Here is a 15,017-nt window from a genome sequence, read left to right as displayed (position 1 = left end):
GGAGGGCAGGGGAGGGACAGCCAGCTCCATTGTGAGCCATTTAATGCAATATTTCTGAAAGGTGCAAAGCCTTTTTTCAAGTGGCATCTTTGAGAGCAACAGGTAGACTACCTGTACTGCTTAAATTATCAATCAATCAGAATAGAGCTGGAAGGGACCTTGAAAGTCTTCTAGTCCAATAAATGCATAAAACACTTTCTCCACTAAAAATCTATCGTTCCATTTTCAACATTAGCAAAGATGCTTCCTTTAAAAGAACTCACATCAGCTTGGAAGAACCCAGCATTACTCCCAGCATGTTCCATAATGAACACCTAATTTTTGCTATCAATTCTCTCTACCTTAAAACTTGGGGCAAGGATGGCAGAGAATGTTTGTCAATGTTTTGAGTTAGGAGAGCAGAAGTAACTAACCTTTTTACTGACTTTGTATTCCAAAGCATATATAAAAGTTAAACAAATGTCTATTTCACACACTTCACAAATAGCCCGTGATCTACTAGCCTATGATTTCCAGGGTTACTAGGGGTTTTTCTTCTAAGACAAATGCAACAAACAATATAAACCATAAGGATATATGGTTTCACTCATATTTCATCAGAAGCAGCGTGACTCTGCTAAATACTTTTAGAGAAAATATTCTCCTATACCAGAGACCTGGGAGTTTGATGCTTCTGCATAGGATCTTAGCTGTTTCTAGCACTGCACTCTTTAGGATAGAGAGTTCCAATGTTCCTGGGATCTATTGGAGCCACTCTCCATACTCTGTACCTTGGATCTTGTCTAGTGTGGTAGATCCCTGCCTTTATGGATCTGGTGCTTAGTGCCTCTTGTGCTGCCATGATCTGTGCCACAGTGCTTTTAGTCCAGCCCTCTTCAGCCACTCAGGATTTCCCAATATCTGCCACCTCAGCTATCTGTCAATGGTACATCCATCCTATGCAGGGTTTTGTCTTGCCGTGGCACTTCCTCCAATGTCTGCTGGGAGGCATTCTGTTTACTCAGCCATTCTCTCAGCAGCTCGTCTTTGGGTGCCGTCTTACTGATCTATTTCTGGATGTTTTGGGTTTTCTCCAGAACAGTAGCTCTGACACTCACCAAACCCCAACTACCCTCTTTCCAGCTAGGGTGCAATCTCTGGGTGTTGGACTTAGTGTGGGAAGCCCTGTATACTGTACATGAAGAGCTTGGGTCTTCACATCGGCAGCTTCCATGTCCTTCTTTGGCCAGCTCGCTATACCAGAAGGGTTTCTGATGAATGGCAGACCATAAGTGTTGATGGCATGCATCTTGTTCTTTCCATTAATCTGGCGGTTTAGGACCTGCGATTCTTTCACTGTACTTGGATGCTGTTGTCTTTTTTTACATTCTCATCATGGTTCCCATGTAACTGTGGCATACCAAGTTACTTGTAAAAGGATTGATAATAATCAACAATTTAAAAAATAATAACAATAAAGTTTTTTTATTTAAATCAGGGTTTTTTATTTTTATCAAATTTATTTTAATAAAATGCTTTTGGAGTAAAAATCTATAAATATAGTTTTCTATTTTAAGATACATTAATAATTTAGTTTATTCAGCATGAGATGGAGCTTAGTTACGTAGCATGAGGTTGTATATTCTGCAATATTTACATTTTTGGTAAACTCATTCAATGAATCCAAGCTCTGCAAGCTGAGATAACATGCACTGACTGTATTGATGCATTCACACAATTTCACAGTAACCATGAGATAAATCATAAAACAAAGTTCCTTTATCCCATTGTTTTTCAAATCTATGTACACTACAAACTGTATACTTTTTTGAAGAGAAATGTATCTGTACCAGGCTTTGTTTTAATTAATTAACGGGATTTGAGTAGTTTTCCAACTATGTGTGATTAACCTATTAACCTAACAGTTCTGATATCACTGTTTTACTAGCCTGACAGCTTATTATTCTAAATAGGAAACCTTTATTTTGTTTGCAAATAGAGATTAAAGTTAAAGATTTTAACTACCAGCAAGAATGAGTCCTTACATTTAAAGAGTGCCTGTCATTTCAGATCCATCATGATGGATGAGACAGCATACAGGGCGGAGGTACAAAAACTATCCATATGGTGTTGTAACAACAACTTGCACCTGAACATCGGCAAGGCAAAAGAGATGGTGCTAGACTTCCGGAGGAAAAAGGAGGATCCTGCCCCACTTTACATCAGGGAGGACTGTGTGGAGAGTTTCCTCCTTTAAATTTAAGGGAATCTACCTCTGCGAAGATCTGACCTGGAAAGTTAATACAACCCAGGTGGCTAGAAAGGCCCAACAGAGGCTTCACTTTCTCAGGGTCTTGCGGAAGAACAGGGTAAAACAACGGCTAATGACCCTCTTTTACCGGTCTACTATAGAGAGCGTCCTCTCGTATGGTATTGTGGTTTGGTATGCTGGTTTGACAGCCACGGATAGGAAAGTATTACAGAGGGTGGTGAGCACAGCACAAGACATTGTGGGCTGTCCCCTGACACCACTGGATGACATTGCCAGAGCTCATTGCCTTGGAAGAGTGAGGAAAATTCTCAGGGATGACTCACACCCTGGACGGTATCTCTTTACTCTCCTACCATCGGGTAGGAGATATAGGAGTATAGCCAGCTGCACCAACAGGCTGAAAAACAGCTTTTATCCATGGGCTGTTAGGCTTTTGAACGGGAAATAATTTTTATAAACTTTTATGCAGAATTGACTTGTGAGGCCGGTGGTGCAGTGGTGTCATGTGTCTTCTCTTTCTTCCGTATGTTCTTCCAGTACTGTTCATTTCTACTGTTGGTGGCTCTGCTATTACTGTGCTACTAAACTGCAGTTGGGAATATACATTGAATGGTTCTTTGGAGAAAAGGGCATTTATCTTCTTGGCCTCTGTTTCTCTAAGTGTATCTCCTTAACCTAGTAGCAGTGCTGTGTGAGTCTTTGTTTAGCAGTCTCGAGGGCTTCAGATGGAGTCAGGCTTTTGTATTTTTTCAGTAGCCAAGTCTTATTCCTAATCTTCATAACTTTCTCTAATTCCTGCTGATATGAACATTACTTTTGATACACCATAAGGTGGGTCATCAGTATATCATGAATTGGGGAGGCCCTACTCCATCCAATATCAGTTGTAAATCCATTATTTCCATCCTTTCTTGTAGGTTATAATTTTTAAATCTACCATAATTATAGTTTTATTCAATGGGGCTTGTTCTTCTTCAATAACAGTTTCTTATTCTAATAGAGCTCAATAACTCTAGACTTCCTACACCTATTCCTCAAATATTTTTAAAGATAGCCATCTGGTGTCCTCAGTGTCCAACTTTTAAAACAGATCTACTAGTTTCAAAGCATAAACAAGGGGATTTTCCCATGAGAAAAGAGTTATAGGAGAAGAGTAGGCAGAGCCTCGGAGTGGAGTCAAGAGATGACTCAGCCTAGAATTGTTACATGCCCACAAATGCTCCAAGTCCACACCCCTTGAATTTCATTAACTCTAACACCAATTTAATGCTGATCATTAATGGACCAGATTCTTGTGCATAGCTTGAGCAATAAATCTTCTGAACTGGAGCTTACATGTGATCCTGATTCTTTGCACCCGACAAGATCCTTTCAATTAGCTTCAAAATCAAAATCAAGCCCATCTGAGCTCTTAATCCATTTCTAAAGCCAACAATAATCGTTTTGCTGTATATTCAAAAACAAAACAAAAAACCAAATCTTTAAACATGTAAAAAAAAATTAAAAGGATTAATGAAACTCATCCTGTGATTTCAATAAAGCTTGCAAGTCTGAAGATTCTCAATCTTTAAAAAATTCAAAGAAAAAAAATTCAATCCAAAGTGATTAAGAGATGAGCCTTGACTGAATTTAAAGTCCATAGAGGTGACATTAGCAGCTATAAGCATGAAGAAATCCCACAATTTCCAACCAATCACAATCCAGCTACAAAAAACACAGTTCCTGCTTCTGCTTATAACAAAGTAAGCAAACAAACCCAGCTGCATGGAGTAAATATAGATGGATCTTGTAATCTTATTCCAGAGAGATTTCAGCAGCCCGAATCTCATGTTCGAATGCCATTTTCAATTGCAACATGTTGCTCTATTCTGGAGGAACATCATTTTGCCATAATGGCTTACTGGAAGTTTGTATCTTTTAAACCAGTTCTAATAGTTCAAGGATTGGGTGGCTCTTTACAAGCTGCAGACATGAAGGAGAACTCAGAGCAGAGAAACCAACCAGAATCTAGAAGGTAGCCTGGACATTTAAGTAATAAAAAAGTGCTGAAGAATCTGGTAGTGAGAGAGAATAATCCCCATATACATTTAGACTTCAACAATGTTCTCCAGTTTCCATATCTTCTAATCAATTATCATTTGGTATTTGAGGGGTCTGGCTGACCACCAGCAATTCCTGTATTTGCACTGAGGGCAATCCTTGTTACGTTAATCATCCTGAATAAACAAAACTGGACAGGCGTTTTAATGTTCTAAGGGTGACTATTATGGTATGTGTGAAGTTTAACAATCAAATAAAGTTAAAAGTAATTATTACAAGGGATGGCTTGCTGTGGGCACTGCATATGATGCTCTATAATGCACTAAAATATCCTTCTGCCATAGATGAGTGCAATGATCCAAAGGCAGGAATAGTCTTTTAACCTGTTCCTCTCAGTGGCAAATTACGTCCAACCAAAGGAGCAAAAACATTCAATGAGAAAAGAATACAATACAACTGAAGATTATCTTAATTGTTCTGTTGCTTTGAGTGAATGTTTACACCTATTCTCTTCTACAAATTTACACTAACCTGAGTTTGGAGACTTCTTAAAACAGGAGGACACTAAAAGACTCTTCCAGCAACTCTCCCTTGTTAGTACACATGCCTCTCAGAAAGCAGAAAATGGATCCATCATATGTAATGAGGAGTGCATGAAGGGGTCATTAAATAGCTGTTGAATAGTTACTAATGTGCTCTATTGACTCTGAGATGAATATATTTACTGGACATGGAATTCTTAACAGAAACCAAGAATTGATCAGCAAGAGCGAGAGAGAGCCTCCAAAAGATGCACTAGATCTTAATTTCAGAGAATGTCTTACCTTAGGACCACCACAGCCAGGCCTCCCATACTCCGACACCTGTCGCGCTGCTGCTTGACTTCTGCGGCTGCTTGCTGCCACTTGCGGCTGGTCGCCATGTGGCACACTGCACTGTTGCTGTTCCTCCTGGCAGGACACCATATGGTGCTTTGCACTGTTTCCACTCTTCCTGGCTGGATGCCACATAGTGCTTTGCGCCATTTCTGCTGTTCACGGCAGGACACTGTGTGGCTCTTTGGGCTGTTTCTGTAGTGGAAACGGCTTGGAGCACCACATGGCCTCCTGCCACGAGCAACAGAAGAGGCCCGAAGTGCTGCGCAAGCAGTGGAAACAGCCCAAAGTGATATGCAGCCTCCTGCCGAGGGGAGCAGAAATGGTGCAATGTGCCACATGGCGTACGGCCACAAGTGGCAGCAAGCGGCCGCAGAAGAAATCAAGCAGCGGTGCAACAGGTGTTGAGCTGTGGGAGGCTTGGCTCTGGTGGTCCAACCAGTAAGGTAAGTGGGTGAGGGCCGCATGGGGCAGTTTCACCCTCCCTACTCCCACTCTAGCTTGATTTTTAGGGATGCACCTCACCCCAAAACTAGGGCTTAATTTTGGAGTAGGGCTTATACTAGGCACACCCCCAAAAATCAAGCTAGGGCTTACTATCAGGCTGGGTCTAACTTTTGGGGAAACACGGTATACAGGATGTTACATTAATATCCACAGAAAGTAAGAGTAGCATTAAGAAAATGTTGGTGATACTTTAAAATATTCTGTGAATGAGAGATAACTATGTATCTGGGCTCTTAACTATTCTCAATTCTCTCCAGCAGCTCTCAGTGCTTTTCAAGCCTGTATTCTGTAGTAGTTCTAAGAAAAACTACTTTTTGGGACCCAAAATCTGAAGGACTGAATATTGTGTGGCAGACCTGCAAAAACCAACAAGGGATGCATAGTAGTAGTAGAAGAAAAATTCTTCCCTTAACAATCAAGTCTCAAAGCAAATACATTTATGGTATGACTGCAATCAGAAAATGGATTAGTTTTGTTCACTGTATCTGAAAAATATTGCAGAACTAAAAAAAAGGTGCAGAAAAGGCAACCAATCATGGATTTCAAGCCGCTCCCTAGTGAAGAAATTATACCATATAGACTTTGTCTGAAATGAGTAAAATATAAAAAGTTCTTTAAACTTGCATTGGGCGTTCTCTCTCTCTCTCCCTCTTTTCAAGAATCCCATCATTTTCATTCAATTGCTTCCTCTAGATCCATTCAATCTTTTTATATACACTTTTTGGCAATACAATCTTCATTCATTATGTCTATGTTACAAAACCATTTCAAAATATTTCTTTTATATTGGCCACTCATTTCAGTATTCAATCTACATACATTCAGCACCTATATATTTCTGACTCCATCTCTATCCTGTATTATCACGTGTACTCTTAGGTATGACATTCCACTTACTTTTATGTTTCTCTTAGTATACACAATTCATACAATCAGATGACAGAAGCATGCTATTAACAGCTATTTTTATTTCTTCACTACTCCTTGAAATAGACAACAAACCACTCACTACTACTTTTCTATCAGCATTTGTCCATCTCAAATTTTCTCCATTTCTTCCTATTTAATAAGCATCCTATGAAAATACAGAAATTCACATGTGCACGCCACGTTCCATGTCAAGGACATGAATCTACAATCTGTTTTCTTGTTAAATACAGACTAAGCAGTCTAACATCAATACTTAGAAGATCCTAGAAAGATAATCAAAAAACAGATCTGGAGAGAGGTAAGCAGTGGGGTACCACAAGGCTCCGTCTTAGGCCCAGTACTCTCCAATATCTTCATAAATGACTTAGATGAGGGACTAGATGGGGAACTCATCAAATTCGCAGATGACACTAAACTGGCAGGAATAGCCAACATCCCAGAAGACAAGCTCAGGATCCAAAAATATCTTGACAAACTTGAACAATGGGCCCTATCCAACAAAATGAATTTTAATGTGGAAAAAAGCAAAGTTTTACATTTAGGCAGGAAAAATCAAAGGTATAAGTACAGATTAGGTGAGACCTGGCTCAAAAACAGTAACTGTTGAGAAGGACCTTGGAGAGAAGCAACCTAGAACTAAGGAGAAATTTCTTGGCAGTTAGAACAATTAATCAGTGGAACAACCTGCCTCCAGAAGCGGTGAATTCTCCAACACTGGAAGTCTTTAAGAAGAGATTGGACAGCCATTTGTCTGAAATGGTATAGGGTTTCCTGCCTGACCTCCAAGGTCCCTTCCAATTTTATTAGTATTAGTATTAGTATCCTAGTGGATGATTATTTGAATATGAACCAGCAGTGTGCAGCAGCAGCCAAAAAAGCTAATACAATATTGGGTTGTATAAACAGAGGCAAAGAATCAGGATCATGCGAAGTATCACTACCAATTTTGGCCACCATACCACAAAAAAGATGTTGAGACTTTGGAAAACGTTCAGAGAAGAGCAACTAAAATGATTAAAGGCCTGAAAGACTAAAACATATGAAGAATGACTGCAGGATTTGGGTTTGGCTAGTCTAAAGAAAAAAAGAAACAGGAGTGACATGACAGCAGTTTTTCAGTATTTGAGGGCTGCCACAAAGAAGTGGGCATCAAATTATTCTCCAAAGCACCAGAGGGCAGGACAAGAAACAATGGCTGGAAACTGACCAAAGAGAGAAGCAACCTGGAATTAAAGAGAAACTTCCTAACAGTGAGGACAATTAACCAGTGGAACAGCTTGCCTCCAGAAATCGTGGGCACTCCATCACTGGAGGATTTTAAGAGGAGACTAGACAGTCACTTGTCTGAGATGGTATAGGTTCTCCTGCTTGAGTAGAGGGCTGGACTAGAAGAAGACCTCCAAGATCCTGTCCTGTCCTAAAGCATTAACTTCTCAGCCAACAACATACTACTGTATAGAAAAATACACACAAAGTCAAGTCCCCAACCAATACAATTCTAATATTACCACAAACGTCTCTCATATATTCATTCCTATATGCATGGCTTACTAAGGGGATATCCATATATACCAGGTACTTGACTTACTCCACGCTCAATGTTGAGCCATTCTATTTATTCTTATGCATGCTTTCGTTTCATCACATACCTCTCTCACTCAGCAACCAACCTTCAACTCTATATTTGCACAAATCATACCTTATTTCAAGCCTATTCACTATCGTGATTGATTTAAGCATGTAATACATTTTTACATAACATTGATATCTTTCTCAATGCCATGATAAAAAGCAAAAATAATGTTGCAAATCTTCCCAAATTTTGCTCATTAGCATTTTTCAAATATTTTCATGGCATGATTAACATACTAACACCCTCCCCCCCCAGTTTTTGCATTCATACTTGCTACATTTATCTTTATGTGAGGGAATGATATGATAGTCCTCAGCTTGAGCCACAAAATTTCCACAAACCATACTTGAGCCCAACATTTCCATTGCTAAGCAAGAGAGTTGGCGAGTTTTCTCATTTAATGACCTTTCTTGCCAAGGTTGTTAAATGAATCACTGCAGTTGTAATATAACACGGTTAACTGAACCATTTTTCCCATACTCTCATCTTCTTCCCACACATTCATTCATGTCATCTAAAAGCATTTTCTTTCAAGATTGTATTCATTCACAAAGTTGGGCAATTTGGGGAGGGTCTCAACCCTAGTTCTACTATTACTACCATTCATAATAGCATATTATTTTATTATTTATTTTACTTATCTTCATGTAAATCCACAATTTTTGACAGCGTAAGATACAATATCATACAGTATAATATTACTGTATTAAGCAATTAATCTTTTATAACATAGAGAATTATAATTTGGAAGCAACCAATAAAGAGCCACCAAAGGCTCTGGCAAAGTACAGGTAGTGCTCAGGCTCTAGGTTCTGTAACCCTGAATTAATGTGAAACAAACCTGAGTTAGAAACCATGTTTTTTTCTTAGTTTCTACTTCTTGTTATTACAGAAAAGCCAAACATTCTGTTCTGACCATATCAAATAAACCATGGAAGGGGGTATCACTTATGAAAGAATCAAACAGGAACTATCAAATTTGTATGATACAAAAAGCCAGTATATACAAGTTTTTAGAAATTATCCACAACCAGCCAAAGTGAATGAGTGTGTGAGGAATGAAGAGTCTTAAGGCTTTCAAGATGAGTCATTACAAAGCACCATTAATGGTTAAGACTATTAATCCTTCCAATCATCTCACTGGCTTTGTTAGTTTATCAACTGATTATTTTATGAACAAAGGAGAAGCTTTTAAATGCTTACATTCATAGATGGACATGCTTATATGCAATTCTATAACAGACTCAAGCATGTTTAATGACATCAATGTCAAATTATAGTAATTAATACATTCAATTATTGTAATTTATATTTTTATATAAAGCAGATAAATGAGCAAACTATGGAGTCAGCAGTATGGTTACTTGGTATGAAACAGTATTCATTAAAAACTTAAGAATATTTTTTATCCCAATGAAGTATTTTGGGGATATAGTCAAAAAGATATTAACAAATTTATAGAGGCAGCTGTGGAACAATCTTGATGTATTCTTGCAAAAATCCACAACTGTGACTATGTGGAATATGAGGTTCTATTAAGGAGTACCTAGTATCAACAGGTTTCTAGAAAATAATAACAGATGAAAGTTTCAGCTAATATAGCCTACTTTCAACTATTCCAAATTGAAGGTTAGCCATGCTTTTGAAATCTGAAGGTTGGTTGCAATGAGTAAGATATATTGGATTGTTCATGAAACAATCCAATACTTTAGTAATGTTAGTATTTAGTAAAGTTAGTAATATTATAATCTAGCAATTTATGTGGAATTACAAAAGTATTTAACTAAGTTTACATATGACTATATTGTCAGTTTATTTCTGAACCTAATTTAAAAAGCTAGCATTGGCATGTAAAATAATAAGGATCTATATTCCTTCGATACTTTCTTTTTATACAAGTAGTCCTTGAATTACAACAGTTCATTTAGTGACGGTTCAAAGTTGCAACCACTCTGAAAAAAGTGACTTATGACCATTTTTCGCATTTACGATTGTTGCAGCATTCCCCTGATCACATAATCAAAATTCAGATACAAGTAGCTCATATTTATGATGGTTGCGGTGTCCTCACTTAACAACTTAACAATACGAACAAGGAGTGTATATCGGAAGTGGTGACCCTTTGAGAACTGTATGCAACACAATTTCATTTTGATGTATGCCAATTGGTGTACAAACTGACAATAAAATTATTATTATTATTACTAGTATTATTACTATTATTACTATTATTATTATACTGTCTCACTTAGCAACAGAAATTTGGGGCTCAGTTATAGTCATAAGTCAAGGATTATCTGTATTTCTTTCCCCAGTTTTCAAGGTTCATAGGAAAGATTTTTTTAAAAAAAAAAGGAATATACATCTAATTATTATTGCGAAAAGAAGTAATGTTAGCTTAACAGAATAGATCTTGTAGTACTCTCAGAATTTTGAAATTCTCTTCAGGATAAAAAACCCCTCCCTTTTTATGACCTTATAGTCCCTATTTGGGGTAAAGTTGGGATGACTGGATGAAGCTGAGCATTTACTGGCTGGATGTCCTTCCTGACATCTACAAGTTTGCAGCAGTTATTTTTTCTTTGGGTGCTAGGAGAGAAACATGTGCCGCTACCTAGAATTGAACTCTCAACCTTCCAAATGGGAGGCAAGTGTCTTCGGCACTAAGCCACCATGCTACTCAAATTCCCTTCTGGATAAATAATACAAAAAAACAAAAATCCATTTCTTCAGATTTGTCGAGTATTACAAGGTTAAAGTTTTGTTCCTAGAATGGTACTGGGATATATCAGTACCAAATGTGATTCTGTCTAAATGTCTAAAGATGGCCCTGTTAAGTCCACCTTGAACTTAAGCATAGGTTAGGTCAGGGAGAAGGCCTTTGCAGCCACCATACTTTGGAATATGTCCTTGCAAGTATGCTTGGCCCTTATCCTTCTCTCACTCAGGAAAGTTCTAGACATCATTTTCTATCACTAGACCTTTGGCCTGTAAATCAATTGTTGCCATCTTCTACATTATATTCTTATTGTGGTTGTTATCAATATGTTTGAGATATTCTGTTTCTGATTTGCTCCTTATATACTGTCATTGATTATAGCAGTGTATGCATATTATCAAATAAATAAAATGATAAAAGCATAATAAATCAAAGGTCTGCTGTAGCCTTTAATACTGAAGATTATGAAACAAAGGTAAAAAAATATTTTAAATAGATTAAGCATGAAATAACACAATCTAAACAGGATTGTATTAAAAAATAACCCTGAAACTGTCTTGTTCACACCATTCAATTTAAAATGCAACTTCTAAATTTGGGTTCTAAATTTGCTCAGTTCAACTACATTACTGTTAAAGCTCATCTCAATTCCAAATCATGACACAGCAAACTGTGATAAACTGAAAGAGATGGAAATACTTCTAATCTTTCCCTTACAGCAGTAGTAAAGAATAACAATGTTCATTCCCATATCTACACACTACACCGTGGTTTTACAGTCTCCCCACGTGTAGCTAAATATTTCACCCATGTTCAGCTGCCACATGAGAAAAATACTAGTAGAGCTAGCTTTGCACTTATCTCACATACTTTATGTATTTTCTAATATTTTCACAACTCTCTTTTACTGGAGAAATACTACCCGCAAGAATGTTCTGATTTTTGAACTCCATGTTTTAAAAACTATCTAGTTCTCTCACTGTTCAACCAAGTTTTGTCATACTTTGTTTCCCAGAATTACATTCCAAACTTATTCATTTGCCTATGGCATATTCCTGATCATTATTTAATTAAAGATGGATTTTCTTTCAGCAATCAGTACTGCTAAGCCTTTATGGCATATTCCCTTTAAGGTCCTTCAGTGTGCGTTATAATTATTGTACTGTTACTATTTCATTGAGATAATAAATCAATTGCTACTATTTATTTGGTTATTTATTAAATAAATTACTCACACATAGGTAACTCCTGGCAGCTTTCAAAATTTTAAAAATCTGCCATGTAATAAAAACTCACCCACCCTCTTAACAGCAACAACACAATCAAATTAGTGAGTCCATTCGTGTTCCACAGGCCTCCTGACAAAACCATGTTTTTAACTTCTTATGGAAAATCAACAGAGTGGGGGCCATTTATTAGATTTTTATCTGCCTGTATTATTTTTTTATGTAAATGAAGGAAGCAAACATACATAATACTCCTATTTTCCTAACAAAAGCCTGTCAGGCCTGTCAGGAAGTGTGACTATACCAAAATCATCCAGCCAGTTTTCATGCCTATGGTGGGACTATAACTCAAATCTACCAGTTTCTATCTAAAATTTAGGCAACAGCCTTCACATTTATTCAACCTATGATGATTTCACACCTACACTTTGTTGTCAATTCACAGCTGACTAGGCTCACATACTGTACTAAGTCAAAACATAGTTTACTTTTTAGTGTGTTGTGTGAATCCAACCATTGAGATTTGCAAGCTATAGTACATGATTTTGTATAAACCCCACAAATTAAACTTTGTTTAGGATAGGGATAATATGATGTGTGAACTACTTCTATGCCTAATTTACATAAGTTTGGATGCATAGTACCTAATTGAAGGGAATAATTTTCCAGTTGATCTCTTGCAGAATGTATGGCAAATTTAGTCTAAACAAACCAGGAAGAAGTAATTTCTATTGTATTATGAAAAGAGGCATATGGAATTTATTGTAGTTCTTTCACAATGTCTATTAAGTTCATAAAATTCTAGACAGAATACATGTATTAAACATATAAACAAGCAACTACAAAGCTGTTTTCCCCTTTTGAGAATTCAATACAATCTTTATTTGCTTAAATGATTTGTATTTCCAACATCTGTGTACTGTATTAAGCACAATTGCCTGTCATTCTTCTGAGCTGTATTCTGACCATTAAAGGCTGGGAGTTACCAAGCATTATCAGCTTCTCTATAATGCCTAGGCTAATGCATTATTAAAAACTATACAACCATCCATTTACGGTACGCCCTGCTACCTAACTCAGATATTTAAACGCCATTCTTACGCTCGACAAATTGGTCAACGGTTTCTCCTCCTTGGACTGGGTAAAATGTGTACTTGGAAAATTAAGAGCTTTCTGCCTAATATATATATATATATATATATATATATATATATATATATATATATATGAGCTTTCTGCCATATATATATATATATATATATATATATATATATATATATATATATATATATATATATATATATATATATATATATACCCAATCCCTTACTGAAGAAAATAGCACAACTGTGTTACGAGTTAAAAGAGAGAGAGGATATACAGCAACTGGGAATATAAACACGCTTCTCCGAATGCAGAGCCCAGTTTCATCCACCCAAGCCAGAAACGTTATCAATATGCCGCATGGAGAGAGAAGCCCCTATCCGCTTGGTGATCTGTCAGAGCCAAGTGAGCCTTCACCTTACCGCAAGCTTTGTTTCGCTCACCCGGACCCTGCAAACTACCTTAGTAACTCATGCCATAGGCAATAAACCCCAACGCCAGTCTCAAGCCCATTTCGCCCGTCTCCGGGCTCTTCCCCGGATAGGAGACATATGGGAAGCCGGTGCTCAGCGAAAGGCCTAGGGGTGCTCGGGGCCAAAAAAAAGACACGGCAACGTGTCGAATACAGACAAGGAGAGAAAACTGGAATCTCGGCAAGAAGTCGCGTCTGAAAGAGAAGAGACAAGCCTCCTAACAGCCGGTTTACCTGAGGTCGCGGACGGAGAGTTTCTCGGATCCAAAGCCAAACCTCAGCCCCAACAACACAAGATGGCTACCGCGCTATCACGCAAGGTCATGTGACCTCAGTGCCGTGGCCCCGCCCTCTTTCGGTAAGATGGGTAAGAGGAAGCGGCTGGCGGAACGCGGAAGAGCGAGTCTTCGAATATTGCGCTGGTTTGCTCAGCTTTTTCTTTTACGCTCCTTGCGACACACAGCTGCGCTCTCCAAAATCCTGAACTATAAGCGGTGACTTACGTTCGTAGCGCCTGGACTCAGCTAATACATTTTCGTCAAACCAAGAAAGCCGACTGGTTTAGCGATGTGATCATAATGAAGGATTCCCTCGCCCGAAGAGGAAATGCCTTGATCAGTCGCGTGTTTTAGATCCATATGGTTTTTTTTTATTTCTTCAGTCTGTCAGGCTGCCCAAAAACGAAAGTCATGTGTGTCTGGTATTTTCTGAATTTCATTCCGTTGCATTAGGACTGAATTTTCATCGTAAACTAAATGGATATATAAGGTAGTTTTCAACACGTAACAACCCATAACAAAGGATTCCTACACAGCACGCTACGTCTTAAATTTATTTTATTGGAAAAGGCAGATTCCAAGAGCAAAGACCATTAGATACTTCCGAAACAGTTCAGTAATTGGGTAATCATACATGGCACTTACAAATTACAAGGTTCAACCGGAATGTTGGTCATCCACTCCAGTAAAATTTCTATCTAGTTCTTCTTGCTTAGTTTCTGTCTTCAAGCAAGAACAGACTATAATTTTATTTCAGGACAGATGGAGTCAGGAACTCAAAAATTCCCACACCTGGTTACACCCAATTTGCCCATTGTATTTTACTCTTTCCTGTCATTTACCCAAGTTGCTCCCTCTTTACATATACTAACCGAGATTAGAGCTCTACCTCTTTATTTTCTAGCATGCAATCTTATCTGCCATATTGCATCTGTCCTCTCTAGACTTATACTGTACCTTGGGCTGCAAAGGGAGTAAATAG

The 15,017-nt window shown here is 37.9% G+C and overlaps 1 protein-coding gene across 1 annotated transcript in view; it reads right to left on the bottom strand.

Moving 5' to 3' along the window:
- Positions 1-14,069, bottom strand: part of GIGYF2 (GRB10 interacting GYF protein 2) — a 111,949-nt gene extending 97,880 nt beyond the window's left edge. The window contains exon 1 of the mRNA XM_083365000.1: positions 13,992-14,069. The gene's annotated coding sequence lies outside the window, so the exon portion shown is untranslated. The remainder of the gene's footprint in view (positions 1-13,991) is intronic.
- Between the last annotated feature and the right edge of the window lie 948 nt (positions 14,070-15,017).

This window comes from Vipera ursinii (assembly GCF_947247035.1).
Source record: "Vipera ursinii genome assembly, chromosome: 5".
Taxonomy (NCBI): domain Eukaryota; kingdom Metazoa; phylum Chordata; class Lepidosauria; order Squamata; family Viperidae; genus Vipera; species Vipera ursinii.
The sequence above is the reverse complement of the archived record's forward strand: the minus strand, read 5'-3'. Positions and strand labels throughout refer to the sequence as shown.